This window comes from Halichoerus grypus, chromosome 10 (genome assembly GCF_964656455.1).
Source record: "Halichoerus grypus chromosome 10, mHalGry1.hap1.1, whole genome shotgun sequence".
NCBI lineage: Eukaryota > Metazoa > Chordata > Mammalia > Carnivora > Phocidae > Halichoerus > Halichoerus grypus.
Genome location: NC_135721.1, coordinates 24,699,485 through 24,726,070, shown reverse-complemented (window position 1 = coordinate 24,726,070; position 26,586 = coordinate 24,699,485). Strand labels below are relative to the sequence as shown.

At 46.1% G+C, this 26,586-nt stretch overlaps 1 protein-coding gene across 2 annotated transcripts in view; it reads left to right on the top strand.

Annotated features, from left to right (window-relative positions):
• The window catches only part of GALNT14 (polypeptide N-acetylgalactosaminyltransferase 14), a 200,623-nt gene that overhangs the window by 917 nt on the left and 173,120 nt on the right, over positions 1–26,586 (top strand). The window lies entirely within an intron of this gene.

Sequence of the window (26,586 nt, the reverse complement as noted above, 5' to 3'; positions counted from 1 at the left end):
ACCCGCGGAGTGTGGGAGTGGGTGTGGGTGGCGGGCGCGCGCTCGCAGAGCCGGGCGCCGAACTTGGGCAGCGCGCGGGGGTCCCGGGGCGGAGGGGGCGCTGCAGACGAGCCGCCCAGGGGTGGCGGCCCGTGGGCGCCGCGGGCGAGTCGCGGGCGGTCGGGTCGGGTGGCAGGGCCGGCGGGTGCTGGTGCCCGCGAGAAGTCTGGCCGCCGCGCTGACCTCCTTCCTTCCCGCAGCTGCCAGGCCCGACCAGGGGAGGCCGGAGGCCCGGGGTGCGCCGCGCGCGCGTGTGCATCGCGGGCGAGCGCCGTGCAGCCTCCCGCACGCCTGCTGCCGGGGCCCGCCGGCCTGTCGCCACTCTTGCTTTCTGATTGTCCCCGAGCTCTCCAGCTGCGTGGGAAGTTGAATGTGCCCTGAACGCCACTGAGGAGCCTGTAAAAGCAGACGCCTTGGTGTTGGTGGGGAGTTGGGGAAATGAGAATAATCCAAGTGGCTTTTTCAACTCCTGCCCAGTCGGTTCCTCCAAGCGCAGCCAGAAGGTTCTCCCTTCGGGCACACTCTTACCTGTCTTCAGAGCCCCCATTCCTCTGTCTCCTCTTCCACACACCTGGTCGCGGGACACAGAAGGAGGTCTCTGGGGGTTCCTGGCCAGCCAGGCACCATTTATGAACGGGGTCCAGAGCAGTCCTTCAGGGACTGGGAAAAAGCACTTGGAGGAGGTTATGGTCTGAAGCAGGAGGCTAAAAAAAAGGGGGGGAGGGGGAAAGAGGGGCGTCTCCCCAGTAAGTACAGTACAGAGGACCCACTTTGTGCCAGGTACACAGTGGGTGCTTCTTCATAAGTAATTGTATGAGCTGGTGGTGTCCTAATTTCATAGATTAAGCAGGTTCAGTCTTTGTACCTTGCCTTAGGTCACTGTGATTTGAACTCAGACCTCGGATATTCAGAATCTTTCCACTATATCAAGGTGTCTCTCAGATCCCCTTTTAGCTAAGTCTTCTGGCACTTATGTTCTGGAATGTTGCTAATGCCCAGTTGAGTTCCACAAGCGTTTATTGGTGGTGCGTCGTGTGCCAGGCCGTGTGCTAGGGACTATGGGTACGGAGGTGCAGAACTTGCTCTCTGGACATAGGGGATTTGCTCAGGAAGGGGCCAGGACCATATAGTTCGCTGAGGGCCAACAGCTCAGTGCACTGGGTGTCATGGGAGCCTGGGGACTTCCTGGAGGAGGAAGATATAACAGAACTGAGTTGAGAAGGATGAACAGTAGGTTTGCCAGGAGGTAGGGAGGGCGTTCCAGGTAGAGGTTAACTGTACCAAACAGGCTCAGAGGAATGACACAGCAGGTTGTGTGAGTTTGGCATAATTTGAGCGTAAACCATGTGGCTGATGGCACGAATGAGGCTGAGGGCAGGTGTATAAGGGTCGGATTGGGTAGGACCTTGTGGGTGCTAGGAACCCTTGGAGGGGCAGTAAGCAGAGGAGTGATGAGATCAGACTGGTGATTTCAAGCAGCCTTTGGAGCACTGGATCAATTTTCTCACCTTAGACTTGCCAGTAGATCTGGAGAGCTTTTCCTCTTTTTCCCCTGGGGTGGGTCTGCAGTTAATGATGCCTGCAGGGACATGAACTCTCTCTGTTCTGCGTTGGACCTCATTAACTTAAGCTTACATATTCTTAGTTTACACCAGGGAGCTGGGACAAGAAATCTCTATCCCTCTTTGTGCACTTTGTCTTTCATCCTTACTTGCCTCCTCTCATTCTGGTGTGCGCTGGACACACAATTACTGAAGGCAGCTCTCTGCTGGGCTCTGTGCTGGCTTTGGAGGATACCATGTCCCTGCCCCTTTGCAGGGAGGTGGGGAGGCTTTCACAAATTCCTGGTTGAGACAGAATTACAAACAAATGAGTAGTGGGTGGGGTGGGGGGAGTGGTCTAATTTTGGAATTCTGGGCATAGTGCTGTCCAGGCATAGAAGAGGGGGTCTTCTAGTTTTGACCCCTTGCTTTTTGTCGTAATAACGTATTTCCTCTTCCTCCCATTTTCTGTATTCTTTAGAAACACAAATTCTATAGACTTTAAAAATCCTGATGCCTTTTATTATTAGGCACCCTTCTTAGTATATTACTCCTTTGTGTTTTTCACCTGTTTGTATGACCTCGCGTATCCACATGTATGTGTTGTATTTGTGACTGTATTTGTGTCTGGTATTTGTATCTGAGGAAAGAGATGGAGAGACAAAGAGTCCCTAGCGCCAGAACAATTTTATTGCCGTGACTGATCTATTTAGGAAATGTGCACATCCTGTCCAGGAGGAGTGCGGTTGGTTCCCAAACCTGACTGCGTGTCAGAATCCCCCGGTGAGCTCGTTTAACATACAAGCTTTGGGGTTTATTGCAGTGATTATGATTCTGTGGGTTTGGGAGAAGGTCCTAGAATCACTGTCTTTACAAGTGTTCCATGTGAGTCGGAAGCAGCCTATTGATGGATAACATTTGGAGCTAGATGAAGAATACTAAGTGTGTTGATTTTTTTATAGTTTGGTTAGCCCCATGTAAATATGGCCGAATGATTTCATTCTTCTTGAGTTTCTCAAGGACCAAGCTTGTGTGAGCATGTGCACTCATGTAAAATAACAGTAACTAGTATTTGTGTAGTGCTTTACAAATTCACAAACTCTATTTCATGCATATTAGCTCATTTAATCTCCACAACAACCGCATGGAGCAGGTAATACTTTTATGCAGACAAGACTGGTTGATGAAGTTATATAACTGGCCCAAGATAACGAGGTTATTATTAAGTGGCAGCGTCAGGGATAAGAATGGAATGGGGATCACTTTGGGAACTGCCCACCCACAGGCTCCTTCCATGGCGCTATGCTGTGTGCACTGCCCGGGTCTACACTTGTGGGTGATGGGGGAGGTTAGGGATATTTATTGCCTGTGTTTCCCAACCTATTTTCCAGCATTTCCATGGCTCAACCCTAGGTGCTTGCCTTTGGAGAGCTCCAGGGAGGGCGGAGGGGGTTGGTGTAATTTGTGGGGGAACTACCTTGGAGGGAAATTCTGCTCTGCCCTTGGAGGAGGCCAGCTGGGGCAGAGGAGGCTCCCTTGACGGGACAGAGCGCACCCTGGTGGGGAGGGTCCCATGGGAGGTTGCATCCAATGGTCGGAGCACCACTGGTTTAGGAATCATGGCCAGGATCGAGATTGTTTCCTCAATAGTAGGGATTCAGATGGGACATTTGTCTATTGTAAGAAAAAACTCAGTTTTGAGTGAGTGTAGTACCCTAGCTTTCCCTAGGAAATGTTCATTCTTAGTCCTGGGGAGAGCTCTTGCCTTGGGCGTGTGGAAGCCTTCGGGAAGTTTTCATCCCACCTGGGCACCTTCCTGCCATGGGAGAGGGTGTCAGCTTATTTTCCAAAGCACGGGCTGTGGACTCCCTTCCCTTAAAACTATTTAGAGAAGTCAGGGGATTGGTGGAGGGACTGGAGACTGTGGCCGGGCCTTCTGGGCTGGGGACCCCTCTGTGTAGATTCCATGTAGCAAGTTGCCTTTCCTGGGGTCTGGGATGAGCTCTAGTTCCCAGGCCCTTCCTTGCCTCCCCTCCCAGAGTTGGGAAGCATCCTCATTCACCTAGTAATGGGATCTCCAAAGTGGGCCTGATAATAAAATAAAACCTATGCCTTGTCACAATCCAACTGATGTAGAGAAGGCATGCCGCACTCCTAGTTTAAGGAAATTAATTAGATTTCTTTCTTTCTTCCTTTCTTTCTTTCTTCCTTTCTTTCTTTCTTCCTTTCTTCCTTCCTTCCTTTCTTTCTTTCTTTCTTTCTTTCTTTCTTTCTTTCTTTCTTTCTTTCTTTTTTTAGTTCCAAGAAGGGCTGGTTCTATTAATAGCTCAAGTAAAGATTTCTTTAAGTTTGACTTTTTAATGTTTATTTGATTCTTTTGCCGGGTCCCCCACCCCCAAATTCTGCAGAGCTCTAATTCCTAATTGAAAATCATATAACAAGTTGGATGTCTTAATTCAAACTGTATTTCAGTGATAAATACTGTACCACTAAAAATACCTGAAAAAATGTTTTTATTTCTTCTCTCCCCTATCATTTGTTTGCCATTTGGAGAATTATACAATAACTGACAGAATTAAAAGAAAAAAAACCCAGCAAATTTGTCTCTGACTTCCAAGAAACTAAATTTAGTCCAGGGGCTTAGGGCTTAGTAAAGCAAAAGAATTTGAGGCCTGAGGGTACTTTTTGAGGAAGGTATTGGAAATGTAAAGTCTTTGAATAAAGTGCCTCGGGCCCATGTAGATATATTTGTGCTCTACTAGAAATATAGCAAACACTATTAGAAGAGAGCTTGTCTTTCTGTAATATTTGCATACCACAAATGCCTTGAGTATATGACACTGCTATTTTATTCCCCATTTAGTAGATCATTTCTCCCATTAAAAAAAGATTACGAATTTTAGAGAGAGAGACCCTGTTAATCTGCTGATGCTCAGTGCGTGCGTATTGGACTCTGTCCAGGGAATTTTGACTGTGGCATGAGCAGAAGTGGCCCCTGTCAGATGAATGCTCATCCTTCCATTCACTCCTGTGTGCTAGTGCTTGTGCCCTGTGCTGGGCTGTTTGCCCCTCTGCGGAGGTTCCTAGAGCAGATGGAGGGCAGTGTTGCCTCGTGGTCCAGCAGGGGTTGCTATAAGAGGATAGGAAATATGAAAAGTAGCAGGTTGGAATGTCAGGTGTCCAAGAAATGGCATATCTTTGCTTTGTAGATATCAATAAGCTGCTTTAAAAACAAAACAAAACAAAACAAAACAAAACAAAAAAAACCCTGAGCTCTCCCCCAGCCCCCAAATTCCAGGCCATTAGGCTGGTGGGAATCTCTCCACCCTGGGTTATTTTCGGCCTGCCCTGGGTTGTACCCACGTCCCAGCTTGCTTTCCCAGTGAGCCCTCCCCTCCAGGGCCCTGCGGGAGGCCCTGTCCTAGGGACCGCTGGATCTGTTTTAGGGACTCTCTTTGAATCAGTCTGGGGAGCTCTCTATTTCCCTAAACCTTGTTCCCCTGAGTGGCCTCGTGCTTTTGGAAACAAAGACCAGGAATCCCTGTCTCAAATGTTCCTGGAGGCGTAGAATGATGCCTGCTCAAATCAGAGAAGACAATGGGGCAAAACCAAGAAGGAAAGGGAAATTAATGTCCCTGTCACAAGCCTCCCCAGCCTGTCTAGAGACTACTCTTTTTCCAGGTTGCTTTTGTGTGTTTGTATCATTTAAAAGTGTTAATTTCCACCCATCAGAGGTCATCTGTAAACCAAACAGGGACAGAATGAGGCTGCTGATGCTGACTCCTGAGGCCCAGGGTTTCCACACGGCCTGGTTCACAGCCATCTCGTCTACCTCCTTTGCCTGCATCCTCTCCCACGGCTTTCCATCCCAAATTTCCAAAACAGTCTTAGCCATTACCAGGCACATTTGAAGAAATGTGTTGCCATGCCCTTGTTTAGGGTCTAACGTGTACAGTTTTGTCACTCTTCCAGAGCATGTCAAAGTCCCCGTTGCATTTCTGGAAAAGCATCTGAATTAGAGAGCAGGGCCCCATCCTCCCCGCTCCTCTCTTCGGGGCAGTCTGTAAACCCTGCTATGGCTTTTGCACATTCCACCCCAGAGACCAACATTCTAGACCCACCATCTGCTGGGGAAGTGAGCGTGGCTGAGCCCGCTGCCCGCGCCGGCTAGCTGCTGACCCTTCCCACTGGTTGCAGCGCCCCGAGCGGGTGGTCGGCCCCCCCTGCTCCCCAGCAGCCTCAGAGCCTCGCACGCCCTGCTTGGTGGAGTCAGGAGACAGAGCCCCCACCCTCTCTTGGGAGCTCCTGTCCTGTAATCACATGCCGTTTCACCTTCTGGCTTTTCTTGTACGTGTGGCAGCCCGTTGGCAGGTGCCAGGGGTAACTCGGGTCCTTTCTCCCGGGCACAGTCTCCCCAGCTGTGAAATGGGGGCGGTGTGCTGTGGCCCGGGGCCCGTCTCCCACTTGCTCCACCAGCAGTCTCCGTGGATCCGGGTGACTTGCAAATAACTCCGAAGTGAGACCTCATGGCTATAAATAATTATGCCACAGATACTCCGTGTCTATTACTTATCTTTTAATTATTTTACCAGAAACGCTAGATTAACCAAAAAAATAAATCAGTCTCTGAGTCCTCTGATGTTGAGCTGATTAAGAAAGAACCCCTTTGGGATATGCAAGAACACACACGCGTACTCGGGTGCCCTGGGGAATTCTGCAGAAGCTCCAGAAATCTGCTGGCTCTGGTATTTTGGTATTTGAGAATAAATGGCCTGATGTGACCTTCTAGGGCAGCAACCTTTGCATTTGGCAGCAGCTGCTGCCATCAGGGGACCTAATGAACGTGAGGAAGCGGAGAGGCGGGGGGGGGGGCGAGGGGAAGAGGTCTCTGTGGTGTGAGCCAGGGGTTGGCAGTCCTCCTGCTTCTCTTCCCTCCACCATGTTCTCCCTCTTCTTATTTGCATCTCCTGGAGAGCTGGTGGGGTCCAGAGCACAGAGCCCCGGGGCACTCGGCCGGGAGCCCCAGGAACAAGTCCGGAAGGACGGGAGCCCGGGACGTCTCTTGCAGGCTCCAGCCAAGGTCAGGAGCAGCCTGCATCCCTGCTGTTCTGGATGTTCATGAAGGAGGGGAGTGGCTGCTCTTGCCCTGGGCCGCCCTGGACCATTCTGCTCGGATGCCCTGCGCCCTTCCTGCAGGAACCGAGGAGCCGGCCGACCCACTGCCTCTTGGACGCTGTGGCTTCCAAGTATCACGTCTCTTCTGCATACCATTCCCAGAGACAAGATTAGGCACTTAAAAAAATAATTAAATTCTCCTCATGTCACTTGTCTTCTTAACTGTAAGCACTACAGCGATCTTTCAAGGAAATGCAGGGGAGAGCGGCACACTCACATGTTCCTGCCATTGGATTTGAATTCCCAGATGAAGAGAACAGCCACCCAGCTGCCTCCTTCCTAATGATCCCGGCTGTTTAAACCTAATTTGCATCTCATTCCAGGCCAGGAGAGAGAGGGAAGCATCTACCGAACGGGTATGACCACCCCATCTTGACAAGCTCTCTCCAAAAGAGGCTTGCTGTCTCTTTTCCGTGTCTCACTGAGGTTTAGAAATTAGGGTTTTCTTCCCTGTGGTCGGGACTGGAGATTTATGTAGCTTCTCTTGTTCCTAGGAGAACACTGTAGTCATTCATTACTTCCCTAACCTCCCCCCCAGCCCCAAGCCACAGAGAGACTGGTCTAATCAATATTTATGGGCCCATCCCTCCCAGCTGCCACACACAGGCACCATGCACACCAAATTCCTTGGTGGCCATCGAAAAATTAGCTGGCGCCTATGTATCAGGCTCATTGTTTTCTAGGATCTCGGCGAGATCAGAGCACGTGGTGCACAGATTAATTAAGCTGCCCAGATAATTGGCTGTTAATAGATGGCCAATTGATGGCTGCCAGCTGGGTGCTGAAAAGACTGACATCCTTACTGGGTGGGCCTGGGGTCTTCATGGGCAGAGGAACTGGCTCAAAGACTTGCTTAATTAACGGTGAATCAGGAACAGGACGTTAAGTGGTAGCTCCTTTCCTCCACCACGTCCTGTGATGTTTTATGGTTTACACGGCGTTTGTATTCCCAGATGCCTCATTTGATCTTTCCTGCCCCCACATGAAGTAGACGTTATTATTACTCTCACTTTCTGAAGTGTGATGAAGCCGAGGTTGTAAGGGGGAGGAGATTCTGGCAAGCACCCCCAACCAGTAAGTGGCCTTGAACTCACTCTTTTGACTCTAAAGCTCGCGCTCTTTCCTTCGTGGTCATGCTCAGCTTCTGGTTAGCTTCCTTTTCCAGGGGGAAATGATCTCTATTTTATGTATGTGTCTATTGTATGTATGTTTTCTTATGGACAAAAGATTAATGCTCGTGCTGGGAAACGACTCTCGACCTCTAAAACACCAGCATTGCTTTTCTGCATGCAGAAGGGAACTGAGAAGTGGATTTTAGGGTCACCAGAGAGCCCATCTCAGGAGGGCCACTGGAGGGCCAAGAGAACTTTGGGTTTTCTTCCAGGATGGGCCAAGTGTTACTTGCCCACGGGCCCTACAGGACCGTTCCACGGTCCTTCTGCTGTGGGAAGATGCTGGACCAGGGTGGCTCTGTCCTGGTGCGGGTCAGCCCACGCTCACCAGCCAGGTCCCTTCTGGGTTGGCGGGGGGCTGACAGCAGGAAATGAGGCTCTGCTGTCATTCACGAGGCTGCTCCTCTGACAAGTCAACAGGATTGTGCAATTAAGATAGACACCCGTTGATTTGAATCCCTTTCATGATGAATGTGGTCCTTAAACAATCAGAAGCAATTCCCCTCTAAGAGGAAAAATGTCATTTGAAAGAACCTAATAGGTCCTGTTTGAAATGCATGGCAGATGTGTGGGGGATGACTCCAGGGAAGTGCCTTTAGGAGATAGGACACATCACCTGAGCCAGACAGAGGGCATTCTGCCTGTGTGGTGCTGTTTAGCCTTGAGAACCGTTGATGACTGCGGCTCACTTCTGCCCTGGAGTTGGGCCGCTGGCTGGACCCAGCACAGGGCTCAGCTGCCTTGTGGCTGCTTGGGAGGATGGGCGTGAGTTATACTTGCTGCCCCGTGTGCACGGTTCAGTATGAAAGCATAAAATCAGGAGCTGCTAATGTCTTCCTGGATATTTTGTCTGCACTTCCGATGACCTACCGGAGGGCTCCTGGTGGTGCTTTTCTTATGTTGGCCTGAATGACAAAGTGAGTGTCTACTCCAAGATCCCAAGCAGAAACATGACTTTTTCTCTCCTGTCAATTTCCACTGAGCATGGCAACGTTAAAGGGAACTGTATTTTTAAAGCCGGTGCAAGGAGTAGGAACAAAAAAAGTGTAAACCTAGTAACTGGTATTTTCCCTCTCCACTCGGAGGCCCTCATGATTTTCTAATCATATTTGCTCAATTCTGGATGAGATAACTCCCTGTAATTAAATTCTCCCTGCCTCTCTTAAAACTGACGTTATGGTTTCTGCTCCAGGTTTTAGCTTTTCCCTTAGAACTGAGGGTATATTTTTGGAAAGCTTCTTGGTAGCGTCTATGAAAGCTGAGCATACCTCTGCCCGTGCAGTTTCACTCCTAGCTGTAAGCCCAAGAAAAGTGAGTTTGTATTTGAGTGAACGTCATGTACCTGAATAGGAGTCGGCAAACTTTTTCTGGAAAGAGCCAGATAGTAAGTATTTTTGGTTTTTTAGGTTAGACAGTTTCTGCCGTATCTACTCAACAGTGCTATTGCAGAGTGACAGACGGTATGTAAACAAATGAGTGTGGCTGTGTCCCAATAAAACTTTATTTATGGACACTGAAACTTGAATTCCAAAGATCTTTCACATCTCATGAAGTATTCTCCTTTCAGGATTACGTATTTTCAAATATTTATACATGTGAACTGCTTTCTTAGTTTGCAGGATATGCTAAAACAGGTGGCGGGCCGGCCAGATTTGACAATGGGATTCTATTTATATTCAGTATGGAAACCTGCAAAACTTATCTGTGGTGTTAGAAGTCAGTTTCATGGGGACCCTTGGTTGGAGTCCGTGACAAGAAGGAGGCCGAGGAGGCGTGCCCAGGTGGCTCAGTCTGTTAAGCGTCTGCCTTCAGCTCAGATCATGATCTCAGGGTCCTGGGATCAAGCCCCGGGTCAGGCTCCCTGCTCAGTGGAGAGTCTGCTTCTCCTTCTGCCACTCCCCCTGCTCACGCGCTCTCTCTCTCTCAAATAAATAAATAAGTAAAATCTTTAAAAAAATAAGAAGGCAGGAGATAATTGGGGAGAACTGGTTCTGTTTAGTTTCTTGATCTGGGTGCTGGTTACTCAGGTGTGTTTACTTTGTGAAAATTCATCGAATGCACGCTCTTTTCTGTGTGTGTATTTCACTTCAATAAAAAGTTAAAAAAAATCTGAACTGCATGTGTGGCTTCTGACTCAGATTTTAGCACCTCATTTGGGGTCAGAGCATAGTCATTTTTGTTCTTTTGATAGCTATTGGTTCCTGTTTCCTGGATAAGACCGTCTCTGGAGAAAGGTCTTGATATGTCTTTCCAGTTTCCCAAATCTTATTCCCCTTTATAATCAGGGAGACGGTTTTTTTTGTTGTCTTTTGTTTTAATTTTTTTATTGTTATGTTAATCCCCATACATTACATCATTAGTTTTAGATATAGTGTTCCATGATTCATTGTTTGTGCCTAACACCCAGTGCTCCATGCAGAACGTGCCCTCCTCAATACCCATCACCAGGCTAACCCGTCCTCCCACCCCCCTCCCCTCTAGAACCCTCAGTTTGTTTTTCAGAGTCCATCGTCTCTCATGGTTCTTCTCCCCCTCCGATTTCCCCCCCTTCATTCTTCCCCTCCTGCTACATTCTTCTTCTTCTTTTTTTCTTTCTTAACATATATTGCATTATTTGTTTCAGAGGTACAGATCTGAGATTCAACAGTCTTGCACAATTCACAGCGCTTACCAGAACACATACCCTCCCCAGTGTCCATCACCCAGTCACCCCATCCCTCCCACCCCCCACCACTCCAGCAACCCTCAGTTTGTTTCCTGAGATTAAGAATTCCTCATATCAGTGAGGTCATATGATACATGTCTTTCTCTGTTTGACTTATTTCGCTCAGCATAATACCCTCCAGTTCCATCCATGTCATTGCAAATGGCAAGATCTCATTCCTTTTGATGGCTGCATAATATTCCATTGTATATATATATCACATCTTCTTTATCCATTCATCTGTTGATGGACATCTTGGCTCTTTCCACAGTTTGGCTATTGTGGACATTGCTGCTATAAACATCGGGGTGCACGTACCCTTTCGGGTCCCTACTTTCATATCTTTGGGGTAAATACTCAGGGAGATGTTTAACAACGGGTGTGGTGGGGGCTCCAGCCAACCACAGTATTTCTTTACCCCAACTCATTCCTGACATGTAGGCTCAATCTTCTCAGTATTTGAGTTACTGGTTCAGCAGGAACCAGGAGAAACAATAACTTTGTAGTCCGAATGTTATCCAGCTGTATGTTGTGTACTTTCTTATAAATACTGGTAAACAGTGGTCAATAAATAGTTTTAGATTCCTTTTTAAAAAAAGCAAAGTAACCCCGATGTTTATAGCAGCAATGTCCACAATAGCCAAACTGTGGAAAGAGCCAAGATGTCCATCAACAGATGAATGGATAAAGAAGATGTGGTATATATATACAATGGAATATTATGCAGCCATCAAAAGGAATGAGATCTTGCCATTTGCAACGACGTGGATGGAACTGGAGGGTATTATGCTGAGCGAAATAAGTCAAACAGAGAAAGACATGTATCATATGACCTCACTGATATGAGGAATTCTTAATCTCAGGAAACAAACTGAGGGTTGCTGGAGTAGAGGGGGGTGGGGTGGGAGGGATGGGGTGACTGGGTGATGGACACTGGGGAGGGTATGTGTTCTGGTAAGTGCTGTGAATTGTGCAAGACTGTTGAATCTCAGATCTGTACCTCTGAAACAAATAATGCAATATGTGTTAAGAAAGAAAAAAAGAAGAAGAAGAATGTAGCAGGAGGAGAAGAATGAAGGGGGGGAAATCGGAGGGGGAGAAGAACCATGAGAGACGATGGACTCTGAAAAACAAACTGAGGGTTCTAGAGGGGAGGGGAGTGGGAGGATGGGTTAGCCTGGTGATGGGTATTGAGGAGGGCACGTTCTGCATGGAGCACTGGGTGTTATGCACAAACAATGAATCATGGAACACTATATCTAAAACTAATGATGTAATGTATGGGGATTAACATAACAATAAAAAATTAAAAAAAAAAAGCAAAGTATGTGCTGAGTGTTAACCCCTTCATCACTGGATCATAGGGAGATGGGGAGGATTCTAGGAGAAGGGGTGCAGGCGGAAGGCCTTCAGGATGGTGGGAACCGTGAGTAGGGTGTTGGCTGGTGTTGCTGTCCCAAAGTGAATCCCATAATGCTTCCGGGAATTAGACACATCTTGTTTGGACCAGAAGCTATTGGATGCAGTAGTTTTATGTCAGAAGCTAGCTCTTCCAGGACAAGTCATTTTATAACAGTATTCAAGGAGAAAACTTTACATTTTCAAAGAGAAATATATTGTGCTTTCGGCACCATTTGACATCCTTATGAACACTTCGCTCCTGCGGATGACTGGGAATGTTTCTGGTCCCAGGGATGAAGTTGAAAAAAGGAAGTCTGCAAGGTATCTCTTTCTTGCGAGCATTAAGGCGTATTTCAGGACTGATCGGAGGGGGGACAGTGAGAATCAATCAACAGATGGGAAAATGGAGAGGCCGTAGTGGATGGCTGACCACTCCCAACATCGTTCCTCGGAGAGGAGGAGTCCCTTATCCAGCATAATAGCACTAATTATTTGGTTGTTTGTACTGAGGAGTTGAAAGCTATCATGTGCCAGGAAAATACTCAGCATGGAGCAGTAATTACGGATCAGCTGATGATAAAGGATGCATTGGATTGACTGCTAATTAGATTATTAGCACCAAAAACAAATACCTGCTATTAATACCATAAATGAGCCACATTTATGATATTTTCTACTGTAAGTGCATATTCCTTTTTATAATGTGCAATTTCCTTTCTTCTCTTTTGGGGCCAAGACTTTCAATTTTCCCCAGTCATACTAAGCGTATTTGTTTATTGTTTATCTGGTCATCTTCTTGTTTTCTTCCAGTCTCAAAGGGGGGGTCGTGAGAGTTGGTATGTATTGAGTGCCACACATCAGGCCCTGAAGTGTGTTAGATTCTTTCAGGGAAAAAGTGGGGCAACTCCAGAGCAGCATCCAGATCTTTCCCATGGGCACAGCATCATTGTGAGGGGTAAGGGATCGTAGGGTTTTCCCTGTGACATCAGTGCTGGAGTTAATTGCCAAATAAATGACCCGGTTGCTTTTTTTTGTGGCATTTTAAGATTTGGTCCTTGTTATCCTGGGTTCACGGAGGATGGGATGGACATTTGGGTGTTTCAGGCAGCAGCACCCCCCTCCCCTCCCCACCAAGTCGGCCATCTTTCTACAGGTAGGTTGACGGTGTGTGCCCAGCAGTGTGAGATTCCGGCTGTCTTCCCACCCAGGGTGGCTATGAGTTCCATGGGTAGGACCATCTGAAAGAGCCCTTGGGAGCTTCCTGGGTTGCTGGAGAGAGATGCCCACTGCGGCAAGAGCCAAGGGACAGCTCTGGCCATGACTTGGGTAAATGGTTCAAGTGACTGTCAGGTGTCCTACATGAAATGCTAGAGATGGAACTGGTTTGTGACCACTGTTAATATGCCAGGAGTCTTTGCAGAAAGGAGAGTTTTCTGAGGGGAAAGGGGTGTGTGACTGCCTGTTGGGAGAAATGCTAGGTGCTTTATCTGAGTTAAGTCACTCATTCTTTATAAGCACCCTATGAGGTCAGCAGGCTGAGATTTAGCTGGTGCTCGTCAGCACAGTCATGCTGTTGCCCTTCTGATTCCACGGTGCCTGAACTGTATGGGTTGTTCACGTGTTCTCTTATAAATAGTATCTCTGGATGAAATTGATTAGCCTTATTTTACTGATGAAGAACTTGAGGTTCAAGTTCCAATAACTTGCCCAAATCAGTAGAGCTAGTAAGTGGCAGAGGAAAGACAGGTCTGGGTGATTCTGGAGCCCATGCTGGGGCGCCATCAGGATGGTTCACAAGGGGGCAGTGAGCTCCTTGAAGGAGTTTCTCCTTTTGAGTGCCTTGCCAGTGTGGAGGGACAGAGTGGGCAAATTACCCTGCCCCTGGGTCACACGCATCCGTTCATCCTGCAAGCCGCTGTGGGGCTGGCTGTGAAGTCCGGTGCAGGAGACGTCCCAGCCAGGTTCTGCCCTCCTTGCCCAGGGCAGATTTGGGGCAGTAGTGGAGTATGGAGCTGTGGCTGTCTGCTTGGCCCTGGCCACTCTTCTAGAACTGTCTCCCTCCTGGATTTTACATTGTGTTGTGTATTACTGGAAGCTACAACTGTGTCTCTAGGATGGCTTTTTCACACTGAAAGGGACCGCAAAATGAACAGGAATCTTTTCGCTCTTTTGAGTCAAAGTGGAACGTGAGGCCAAGGGGAGAGAGAGAATCTTTATTCAGTTCATGGGATAAAGGTTTGAGAAGATTGCTTTTGAATTTACTAGTTGTTTTTGCAAGGTTGACTTTCTTCCCCTGATCATGTCACTCTTCTGTTAGCTCAGAAAACTCTAGTTGAAGGTCAGTCTCATCCTGAAAAGCTGTTTCACTAAAACAGGAGCCTGTTATTCTGCAAGGCCTCTTATTAGAAGAAGAAGCATTTAGGGGGCAGTCTTTTAAAGTCCTTTTGGTGATTTTTGAAGAAGTACATTTGCTTGGATCTACTTATCCCCAAAGTGTTTGCTGTTTGAAAAGCATAGCACTAATGTCAGGCGGACAGGAAAGGAACACCAACTTCAGGATAGAAAATGGGGTGACTGAGCAACCCGCTTTGATTGAATTTGTCAGGGATGCCTGTTGGGGTTCTGTACTTTTTGGGGCACCCAAGACTGGGGTCTGCCCACAGGCCACATCCAGTTCCTTCTTCCTGCTGTTTATGTATGGCTTAGGAACTGAGAATGGCTTTTTTTTTAAAAAATATTTTTTAATGGTTGGAAAAAAAACTCAGAAGAAAAATAATATTTTGTGACACATGAAAACGATATGAGATTCAAATTTCAGTGTCCATAAATAAAGTTTTATGGGAACAGTCACACTGGTTCCTTTATGTATTCTTTGTGGCAGCCTTCAACAGGAGTGGGTGGAGCTGAATGGTGAGGGAGACGGGGTGGGTTACAAAGCCAACATTTTACGGGGCACTTGAGAGAAAAATTCGCTAATGCCTGCCCCAGACCTTTGCTTCTCACAATATGATTTCTGGGCAGGGATGTCGGTTCACCTGGAAGTTAGTTAGAAGTGCCAAATCTCAGGCCACCTGTACTGATTTTATATCTACATCTGCAGAACCCCTACGTGGTGTCTGTGCAATTCAAGTTTGCGGAATGCTGGGTTAGATGTCAGCTGACTCTTCCAAAAAGCTTGTGCGGGACAAAATGAGGTCTTGAGTCGGTGCCATTATTTTCCTATTTATTGTGAATTCCATTGGATTGGATTATTCAAGACTAAACTCCCATCCCCCTGGTTGGACTGGGGATTCTTCTACTTCTAGCTACACAAAGATGCAGGAGGCTTCCTCCCTGCCCTGGAACAGGAGAGGAGCCTTGAATCTTCCAGCGTTGTGGTCACGGCAGGAACATCATTGACCAAGCCCTCATCATTGTGCTGCTGCCGGGCTGGTGGGTTCCTTGTGATGCCAGGGGCCCCCACACTCAGGGTCTTGCCTCCCTAGGGGCAGCAACAAGCCATTTCTTTTGGATCCTGCTACCCTCTGGGCAGCGCCCCTCCCCGCTTAGGACTGGCTGCCTCCATTGTCTTTCCAAGTTGGAGGAATTCCCTTTTTCCATTACCCTCTGGGCTACTTCTTCTTTCAAGGACACTGGCTTTTGCATACCACCTCCCCAGAAGCAAGGGAGCATCAAGTCCTGGTTATGTGCTGAAATGAGGGTTTAGGTTAGGGCTGGGGTAGGAGTGAGTGGGTAGAATGCAGTGGAGAAGAAATATAACGACTGTCTAAGTACAATCCTACCTGCAGTATATTAGGATGCAGTTGATGGGACAACCCATGTATCTAGGGCAGTAGCAAATGTAGACTGTCCTCCTGTAGAAAAAGAGGCAACTCCGGCAGGAATTTAGAGGGAGACTGTGTGGCTGGCAGGGGCAAGGGAGGTCTTCTGAGGTGCTAGGACTCCAATAAGAGTGACCAGAGGTCCGTGGAAACCAGGAGCGGGCCAGGTGTGGAAGAGTTTGAAAATAAAGTCATTTGCTTATTTTTGTTCTAAGATGCACGTATGTCTGAAAGTAAACAGATATCCCCAGTTGGGAATATTATACCCTACTCACTGGGGACTCGGTTCAGTAAATGTTTTGGGTTTAAGTGTTTTAGCTGCTCAGAGTGTGCTCATTGCTCTAAAAGTAGCAATTCTGTGAAATTTGAACTTGACGTTCCCTTTCTTTTACCCTTTTGGCCTAAATGAGAGTCACTGTGTATGTTCTGCTTTTCTCACCAGGGTTGATTCTGGTTTTTCCTGACCAGCTGTTTTCATCTTTAATTCATGTGGCTGCTCTTAAAGAAATGCTCCCTGGAAAATCCATCTCACCTGTCTACATTCCCTTGAATGAGGCCTTGGCAGGGCTGTGGCCAAAAGTCACCTAGAACAGTCATGTCCTCTGCAGGCTGTGCTTGGGGTCCTGAGTCCTGAAGACCTGAGTCCATGCACATTAGTTGGAGGAATGGAGAAGTGTCTACATCCTGGCTGGTGTTACTGGGAGGATGGATCACAATCAGGTTCTAGAAGCTTCCCTGCTTATATATACCAGGTAGCCCAAGACTGATGGCCTTTTTGCATTAATTGTGATATGTGGCCAATCCACTGTGCTTCTCTCCATATTACCTTCTTGGGAAGCTAGATTAGGAAAGGACCTAATGCAGTGGACGTGGAAATAGGCTCATGATGTACCAAGTTAAAAAAGAAAAAAGTAGGATTCAAAATTGTGTCCCTAGTAGGACCTTATTTTAACACAAGATGTATATTGAAAAAAAAAACTTAGAACGTCAAAATGGGTGATTTACCTAAATGGGATATTGTCTAGGCTGTATTTCTTATTGCTGCTTATTCATTAATTATTTGATTGATTGATTTCGGCTTATCTGCTCCCTATCTCCCTCCACTCCTTCCTCCCCCCTTTTACAGAAGCAATGTAGCAACCTGGATATGTAAACTTCAGTATCTTTCTCTGTGCCCCTGTCATTAGTACAGAAATGTAGATAAGCATTTACAGATCTGTTACGGTCATTATTACAAAGGAGAGGCGAAATTGAATGTGTTGTATATATGTCTTTGCATTTTACTCATCATTTAATCACGTAGCCTAGAAATCCTCAAGTCAGCCAGCTTGTTTTTAATGACTGCCTAATATTCTGTGGTATGGATGTGCTTTATTTCATTCCCTTGTTTCTATTTGGTGGGTATCCACTTTGTCTCTTTCCTTTGTCACCAAACACAGTGTTGCAGTAAATATCTATGCACACATATTCTCACATGTTGGGGCTTTTGCTTCTATGCGATGGATTTTGAGGAATGGGAATTCTGAATCAAAGGGAGTCTGATTTTTATGTTAATGGGTATATTAAGATTGCTTTTAGAAACAGTGTACTCATCCACATTTCCACCAGCAAAGTGTGAGTACTCTTTTCCCAGCATCCCCTTTAGCATAAATGTTGTTCTTTTCCTTTTGAAAGGTTGGGAAACAGGATCCTGTTTTAATGTTACATTCCTCTGACCACCAGAGAAGTTGGATATGTTCTTGTATGTTCATTGCCCTTAAGGATCTGCTCTTCTGTGATGTATCCTTTCATATCCTCCGCCCATTTTCCAGTGGGCTGTTTATCTTTTCCTTGTCAGTTATAAGAGCTCTTTGTATGTTGTAAACAACTTTTTATTGGTCATATGTATTACAGATTTTTTTTTCTGATCAATTGTTATACTGTTGATTTTGTTTATGGTATATATTGCCATGTAATTTTTTTTGCTTGTTTTCATATAGTTAAATATGCTTTTTTAATAATAGCTAATGAGCATTCTCTTATTAAAAAGATCTTCGTGATGCCTTGGTTGAACATCCTAAATTTCCTCTTCTACATGACTTAAAACATTTTTAGATCTTAAGCCCATCTGGAATTAATTTTTATTTCTAGTTTGAGGTAGGGATTCAACTCTGTTTTCTTCTAAAAGGGTAGTCATTTGTGTCAATATCACTAATTAAAGAAAACATCATTTCCTCCAGTGACTGACATACTACTTTTGTCATATATTTGTTTCCCATAAATACTGAGTTTTAGTTCTGGTAAACCCATTCTGTTCTGTTGACCTGTATGTCTCTTACTATGCCAATATCCTACTTTTACTGGAATTTTAAAAATAAATCCAGTGGTTACTTGAATAATCCATTGGGTTTCCTAGGTATAAAATCGTATCATTATCAAAATGAATTAAATTTCTCTCTTCTTTTTGAATATTTCTTGATTATTTCTTTATCTTGTTTTGCATTCATGAGAACATTCAAAATGCCACACCATACTAATACGGGACTTTTTCTTGATTTTGATGCAAATGGCTGTAGTGTTTCATTATTTACTGTTATGAAATACTCTTTATTGTATTTTAGTCATTTCCTTTTCCTATTTTACCTCAAGTTTTTTTTAATTAGAAATGTTTTTTTAAATTTTTCATATTTTGATTGAATTATGTAATTTTTCTTTTTTGATGCAGTGAATTATTTTGATTTCCTTATTTAAACCATCCTTGAATTCCTGGAATAAACTCTATATAGTAATGGTTTATTTTTATTTATGCTGCTGGATTTTATTTGTTGGTGTTTATTTGGAATTTTAACATTTGTATTCATGAATTAGATTGATTTGTGGTTTTTTGGTACTCTGTCAGAGTCTATATTTAAGACTATACTGCTTCCCTAAAATGAATTAGGAAGATTTTTTTTTCAAGATTTTATTTATTTATTTGACAGAGAGAGAGAATGAGAGCAGGAACACAAGCAGGGGGAGTGGGAGAGGGAGAAGCAGGCTTCCCGCTGAGCAGGGAGCCCAATGCGGGGCTGGATCCCAGGACCCTGACATCACGACCTGAGCTGAAGGCAGACGCTTAATGACTGAGCCACCCAGGCGCCCAGAAGATTTTTTTTTAATGTGGGGATAGTTAAATAATTTGGATGTATCTGTTCTTTAATGGCCACATGAAACTCAGCTCTGAAGTGATCTGGTCCTGTTGACTTCTCCAGTGGTATCCCTTGACTACCTTACGTACCTATTTTTTTTAAGATTTTATTTATTTATTTGAGAGCAAGCGAGTGAAAGAGAGAGAGCACGCACAAGTGGCGGGGGGAAGGGCAGAGGGAGAAGCAGACTCCCCACTGAGCAGGGAGCCCACAACGAAGGGCTCGATCCCAGGACCCTGAGATCATGATCTGAGCTGAAGGCAGATGCTTAACCAACTGAGCCACCCAGGCGCCCCCCCCCCACCCCCCGCCCTGCACACCTATTTTTATTTTTCAATCCAGTCTGGTAATGTTTGTATTTTAATAGGAATATTCAGCATATCATAATTCATGGAATAATTGATGTATTGAATATTTACTATTTAGTTTATTTTTATCTTTCTCCTTTATATTATTTTCACTAGTTTGGCCAGTGACCATTTCAACTCCTCTGTCCTTTTTCCATTTGGACATCTGACTGTGCCTTCAACACCTACTGTTACCTTCCTTTTCAGGGCATTCAAATACCTATTTCTATGAAAACAAGATATCAGCGAATTTTCCCTGCCAACATGTTTTCCTCACCCATTCATTATCAACCTGATGAGTTGAGCCTTTTAGGACAATTTTTACTTCCTTACGCTTGCTTCCACTGAAAGCAGGTGGAACTTCGGAAGGTTTTTACTCTCTTCATCTTCTACCACCCTAATTTCCAGGTTTTGCTGAGATAATTTAACATTTCTAGAACTAAATGTCAGGTTTTCTTTGCAGAATGCCTCTTTTTCAAGTACTCTTATTTGTGACTTACATTACATGTTCCAAGCACTTTATTACTATTTAGATGTAACAACTCACGAGGTTCACCACTGTGTTCTCTTGATCTCACCTACCTTGAGATTTCTGTTTGAATTCATTCATTTTTTGACCTGAGCATTTTCCTCAGATGGGGTGTGTGGCTTATCTTCTCTGTGATCCCTGGCATACCCACGAATATTCTGCAGATTGGACAGGTGGGTGACATCTGGCTTGGCTACCTGCCAGTCTGTGGATGGCTTCTGTCTTCCTGATTCTGGTTTTGCAAATGACAGCTTTACTTGAAGTCTGATTACTTTTCCTTTGTAAGTTACCTTTCTTTCTGACTGGGGCCTGGGGAGATTTTCTCCTTTTCCTTGGAACTTAGGAACACACCTCGGGATATGTTCTTATCCATGACTCCTATGAGCTCAGTACCATTTGTAGACTTGGGTCTTTCTTCAAGGGAAATTCTCTGCTTTTATTAATTTAATTCTGGTCTATTCTTTATGTGTTCCTTTTTCTCTTTCTGGGATTACTGTTATCCACAAATTAGGTCTTTGGGATGGATCTGTTCTAAAATCTTTTTGCCCCTGATTTTTAGGTCTTTGTGTTTTTGCTCTTGTTGTGATATTTTTTTCCATTTGGTCTTCCAGGCCACTAATTCAGGTCTCTACAGCAATGATCCCTTTTGTCAACTCATCTGATGAGCTTTTTAATATGGAAATCATAATTTTTGTGCCAGAGAGTCTTTTCGTATGTGTGCGTTGTGATTGAGTATCAGTAAGTGCTGTGATTATTTTTGTTTGTGGTGTGCTTTGGCTCCCCCAGCAGCTCTGTTTCATCAGCAGCCTCCCCTTCTAAGTGTTCTGTTCCTTCTTCCCTCTGGCTTCTGGTCCCCTCTGTGGGTGGCTCATTCCCTTTGTCTACTGGATGAGGCTTAGGACTAGCTGTTCAGCTGTCTTCAGGTAAGAGAAGCAGAGAGTGGTGATGGTGTTGTCGTCTTGACTTCTGTACTTTGGGGTGGTTCCACTTGGTTGGTGTCAGTTCCCTGAGACAACAGAAGGAACCTGAATCGCTCTCGCTCCAGGCTAGGGAGGACTTGGCGGACTGTTCAGCTTCCAGCCCCTCCTCTGGGCCAGGGAGATGGAAGGTCCTCTCAAAGTGCTCATGCCAGGGAGAGCTGCCTTCCTCCCTGGGCTCCATCTCACTCTTGGCTGAGCTGTCCATGGGATTTGGGAGCTCTGCTCTTGCTCTGTGCTCTTGTTCTCTATGCTGTCTTTCAGTCCTGCCTCAGCTTTCTCCATCCAGCTCTGCAGGACCTTCGGTCCCTCTCACAGACTCCCCACCCTACCTGCGTACTGGCCTCAGGGCCTGCCAGGTTCATGAGAGCTCCCTGAAGTTGGATTGGAGTTGAGAGAGACAACTCCAGATGTCAGAGAGCACACAATCAAGACAGCACTGAACTGCTTCATCAGTTTCTGAATTTTCAATAGTGAATTTTCAGAAATTTCCAAGCAAATTCTGTTCTAAGATTTAGGTTTCTTTGAATGTAATTAAGTTCTGGTAGGAAAGTGAGGAGGTGGAGTCTTTGCATTAACTTTCATATTCCACCACATTCTGGGAAGGGGGTTTTGCTTTAGTTTTCATTGGGAAATGTTACTGTGATTTTGTAGCAGCTGCATATAAGAACACGCTGGATAGGCCTAACTCATCTTGACTGAAATGGCTTCCTTATGGGGCCATTTGGGAACTATTAGGCTTAATCCATCACAAAGTAAGAGTTCCAGAAGGATATGGTGATGAGATTCTATAACCAGAGAAAGGAGGATTTGGTGTAGCATCGGCATCAAAGTGAAGAATCTGGGGATGGCAAGAATGAGAAGATTTGGAGTAAAATCAGGGACAAACTCCATGGTGTTGTGGGCTGATGAGCATGATATCAGATCCATAGAATGGACAGAGTGCCACGTGGACCCTGCATTGCTGGGAAATCAGTTGGCCAAGATGTTATCAGATGCCCTTTCAGGTGAGGAGGACTGGAATGAATGGTCATGAATAGGTCATGAATGTTTGCCATTTTTCTTTGAAGACTGGAGTATTACAAAGATTAGCTCATGAAGAATTCAAGAGATCCTCACCCTTTTAAAAATGTATTAAACACCTCTTACATACAAAATAGTGTGCCTAGTACTGCCCCATACATCTCACTTGATCTCTACCCAATCCTCTATGTGAGGCAGCGTTTTCCCAGTTTACGTGAAGAATGAGACTGAGAAGTAAGTGACTTATTCAAGGTCATGTGTAAATAGATGCCTGTGGCATGGCTTTGTGAGTGATCAGGGGGCCTGACTCAGATGGGACAGTGTTGTTGAAAAGCATAGGTTTTGGGGGCGCTTGGGTGGCTCAGTCGGTTGGGCATCTGCCTTCGGCTCAGGTCATGATTTCAGGGTCCTAGGATCGAGCCCCGCATCGGGCGTCCTGCTCAGCGGGGAGCCTGTTTCTCTCTCTCCCTCGGCACCTCCCCCGGCTTGTGCTAGTTCTCACTCTCAAATAAATAAATAAATAAAATCTTTAAAAGAAAAAAAAAGAAAAGCATAGGTTTTGGTCCAGGATTTGTTCAAACAGTGCTCAGAGTAAGAAAGCAAGGGCGGTGTGTTTGTGCTCTTGCTCACTGCTCTCGGGAGGAGCATTTCGGGGAACACTTCTGCTGAGTGGGCAGGAGTGAGACTGTTGGCCTTCTCGAAAGGGCAGTCTCTTAGGGAATTTGAGACCAGAATGGGAGCTCAGGTCCCCTGTGGAACGGGGAGGGATACAAAGAAGGAAAAGAAGCAAATACGCAGAGCTCTAGGGTGAGGAGGCACCCAGCCCTGTGGTTGGAGGAGTTACCTTCTGTGGGATTGTCCTCTTGCTCATGGTGCTTCTGGTGGCCCTTTTGACCCAATGAAAGATAAAGAAGCTAGGAGGAAGAAGCAAAATAGATGGGGGGGGGGGAGGAGGAAAGGATCAAATGGAAACTCATCTTGCCTAGAAAATGTGACCAAAACCAGGTGGGAACCTCCATTTGGAGCAAGGTTGTAAACAGGTCCCTGTTGACCTGTATCCTCTTGCTTCATGTGAGAAGGTGAAGGGCGCTCGTGGTGTCCTCATACTCACCATGACGCAGCCAGGATTCTCCGGAGGGCTGGGCCCAGGGGTGAGCTTTGTGCAGCCTGTGGTATTTCGTTACGGTTTACTTGCTGTTTGATGGGTTGGAGTTTGAAGTCCTGGATAAAAGCCACACATGGGGCTCACACGAAAGATGTCCCAGACACATCAGTCTGGGGAACAAGCAGACAGTCCTCCTGGCCCCCCCCCCCCCCGCCTTTGGCTTTCCTGCTGTGGATTCAGTGAACAAATTGAATTCTGCACATGATTAGTGAATCTCTATGGTGTGACCAGTGCTGAACTGGGAATAAAAGTGGGAATAAAAGTATAAGCAGGCCGTTTGCCCTGGAGTCTTGTGGCGTCTTACAGGGTAGCCACCCTGGGAGGCCTTGTCCTGGTGTCCTTGGAACTTGCTAATGTGGAATCCCTGGGTCTGCATGCTGGGCGGCTCAGCCGTGGCATTTCCCCAGCCACAATCCAGAAGGTTCCCTGGGGCTTCAGAGCTGAAGTGAGAGGCAGTGTTGTGTTCTCTGCCTCACTCTGGTTTGCCGTCTTTGAGGCTCTGGCATGGCTGTTGTTTAAAATTCTCTGGCTCCGCTGGAAGACTACAGGGGTGAGGGGTAGTTTGGCTAACTCTGTCTTACACATGGGGTACACCCCTCTCAGTCGGTCAGGGATGTGGCGTTCTGGTCCAGGCTCCCACCTTTTCCCTTAATCTGCCTGACTCAAGTTGAGTCCTATCTTTGAAAATCTGACTAAGAATGTTTTTCTGCGTGAATCTAGTGCCTGTGTAAGTTGCTATAAGTCTCGCCAATTCAGTTTTTCCCACTCAGAGAAAAAGACCAATCAGCTTGACATTAATTCCCCTGAATTTGAGAACAGATGGTTTTCTGAGCACTTAGGAAAAAATGGAGTGATTGCCAGGGCTCGCCTGGCTCCCCCAAGAACATAGCATGCTTTCTTCCTTGTGGGGGTTCCCCGGGAGGTCAGGGGAAGGACAGAGCAAGAGATGACCAACACCTAGCCCAGGGGCTGTCGCGCCCTCCCCTGGCCGTCCGAGGAGACCACTCCAGACTGTCCCGTGCCAGCATATGTCCACAGTTTTCATGGAAGCCAGCACATGCCTGGCATCTCCTGTTATGCTGTGATTTTGCTTGTGAAAGATTGCCTTCTGGGTAAGAAACAGGGTTCCTTTTGTGACTTTTAAAATCCCTGGTCTGTTCCATCTCCAAGATGCCTAGTGTTTGAGAGGTCCCCTGGAATCACTACGAGTAGGACAACCTTTGACTTGACGAGCCAGGGAGTGGAGTGCCTAGAAATGGAACCAGGAGGATTCTGTGTGCTTCTTGCATTTATAGGGAACACAAGCATTTAGGAGGTAAGAAGGGGAGAAAGAAGGGTCTCGTCTGGCTATTCAGAGACCTGGAATATTGTTTCAAAGAAAGACAATACAGAAATTAAACCTTTTTTTTTTTTTTTTTTGAAAGATGAGACTCAAAGACAAGGAAAGAATGGACTTGTTTTTAACGATTTCAAGTCGAAATGAGGCTGTTCCTGCAATTGTTGGAAATAAAATTGGTTAGAAAATGATGTCAGCAGAGAGTGGGGACTGTGAACCAGGAAAATAAATGAGCTCTGAAATCACCTTCTATTTTATAAATATTGTTTCTGGAGCTGAGAAAATTGAGACAGATTATTCCTTTTTCTCTCTCCCAAGCTATGGGTGGAAGAAGCCCTGAGTATCCCATTTGGACCTTGCAAGGAGCATCTCATCTTGTCCTGGCACGCTAAGTAGCTTTGTCTGCATTTAGACACACTCCATTTCCCCTTCAAGGACCACTATCAGCAGTAGCCAATTACAAACACACCTCATAACACATTATTGAGACACACTGCACGCAAATAAGCTGGAGAGATGTTTAATGATTGTACTGCATCGCGTCCATGACAATCTGTCCGCACTGCCGTAGGACAGAGGGGCCGGGTCCTGCGTGTGCGCATCTCTGTGTATGTGTGCTTATGAGCATTGCATTTTCAGTGCGTCCTAATTAGACATAATTCGAGCCAAACTGGTTTACACTTTCAAGGAAGGAGAAAGGGCATCATTTCACATTCTGACAGGCTCCCTTTGAAGCCTCAGATTCCTTGTCTTTGGTTTTCTAAAGCTATCAGTGCTATTAGCAGCCTGAATTCATCTCAGAACGAGGAGTAATGCATTTTCAGACTCAATGGGTGGCTTCTTTCTGTTATCTGTTTCTCGTGGAGAGGCAAAAGGTGGGCAATTTCGAGAAATGTTACTTAGGCAGTCACTTCTTCCCCTCTTTCCTCTGCTGGCTTGGTTGTGCCGGGTGAGTTTGCTGGGTTTTATTTTCTCTGCCATTGACCATTGCTGTTGGTCTTGGAGTAATGACGGTGTTTTGCCCCAGTGATAGCGGCATTCCAGGCCTGGGTGGGGTGGCAGCTGGTTCACAAAAGCACAGGGCCTTCCCTTATGGTGTGAAGGTCTGGGTTCTGGGAATGAGATCACAGTCAGGCTCAGGGCACAGACCAGAGTCTTCATTTGTTGAGGCAGGGAGCCCTTGAGTGTATCAGACCTGCATGCTCCCTCGGTCTGAGGATGCGGACCCTGGGGAAAGGAAGTGACTTTCTCAGGAGTACCCAGCTGGTTCGTGTCAGAACTCACCTGGCACCTGGCCTCTGGGCCCCTACTCCAAATTCTTTGCATTCTGTCTGTTCCAAGCTGTCTGCTTTTGTGTCATAAAATGCAAAGCTCGGTAGGGAGCTGGGAGCTGTGGACAGGGATGCTGGGTGCCTGCTGGACCCTCCAGCTGTGAAAACCATCACAGAGCATGCCAGTGATTAACACTTGTCTGGTGCTTATTCCCTCGGGAAACCCTTTCCCTTCCAAAGAGCCTTCTGAAGGAGGACATGTGATTTCAAAGGATTATTTTATCAAACGATTGTTCTTATTCTCACTCTTTTGGAAAAACTGAATGCCCAATGTTCCTACCAGTGTTGCCTTTCTTGAGTTTTGCTCTTGTAGTTCTGGGCCTTCTTTGAGGAGGTAGCAGAGGGAAAAGAGAGCTAGCCTTTGTGTTTGCCTTTAAGTCAGACTGAAATGTTTTCCGCCAGATGGAAAACTAGGTTGGGTCTTCCAGAGCCTGTTTGTATAGTTAAGGGGGTGACGTGTCCAGCCTCCAAAACTTGGAAAAATTTACCGTTCACACTTCATTCATATGTTCCTTAGTCTTTGGCAAGTGAACTGCTTTTGAAGAATTTATGTTCCCATCTGCCACTTCTATTAGTAAGGGTGATATTTGTGTGACTGATGTGGTGATGGTGGAGTCCCGAGGCCCCAGTGATTGAATGTTGCCCATCCGCAGCCTGAAACTTTGGGGTTCATGTGGGGTCAGAGGCAGGAGTCTAGGTTTGGTATTTCCTGAAACACTGCCTGGCTGAGAGAGTCTGTGTTTGCTCACAGCCAGGCGAACGGTGCCAAGTAGTGGCACATTCCTACTGTTACTTTTGCAGCCAGCAAGAGAAATGAGACAGGGCAGCCAGCAAATTGGTATTTTGAAGAATCCGCTG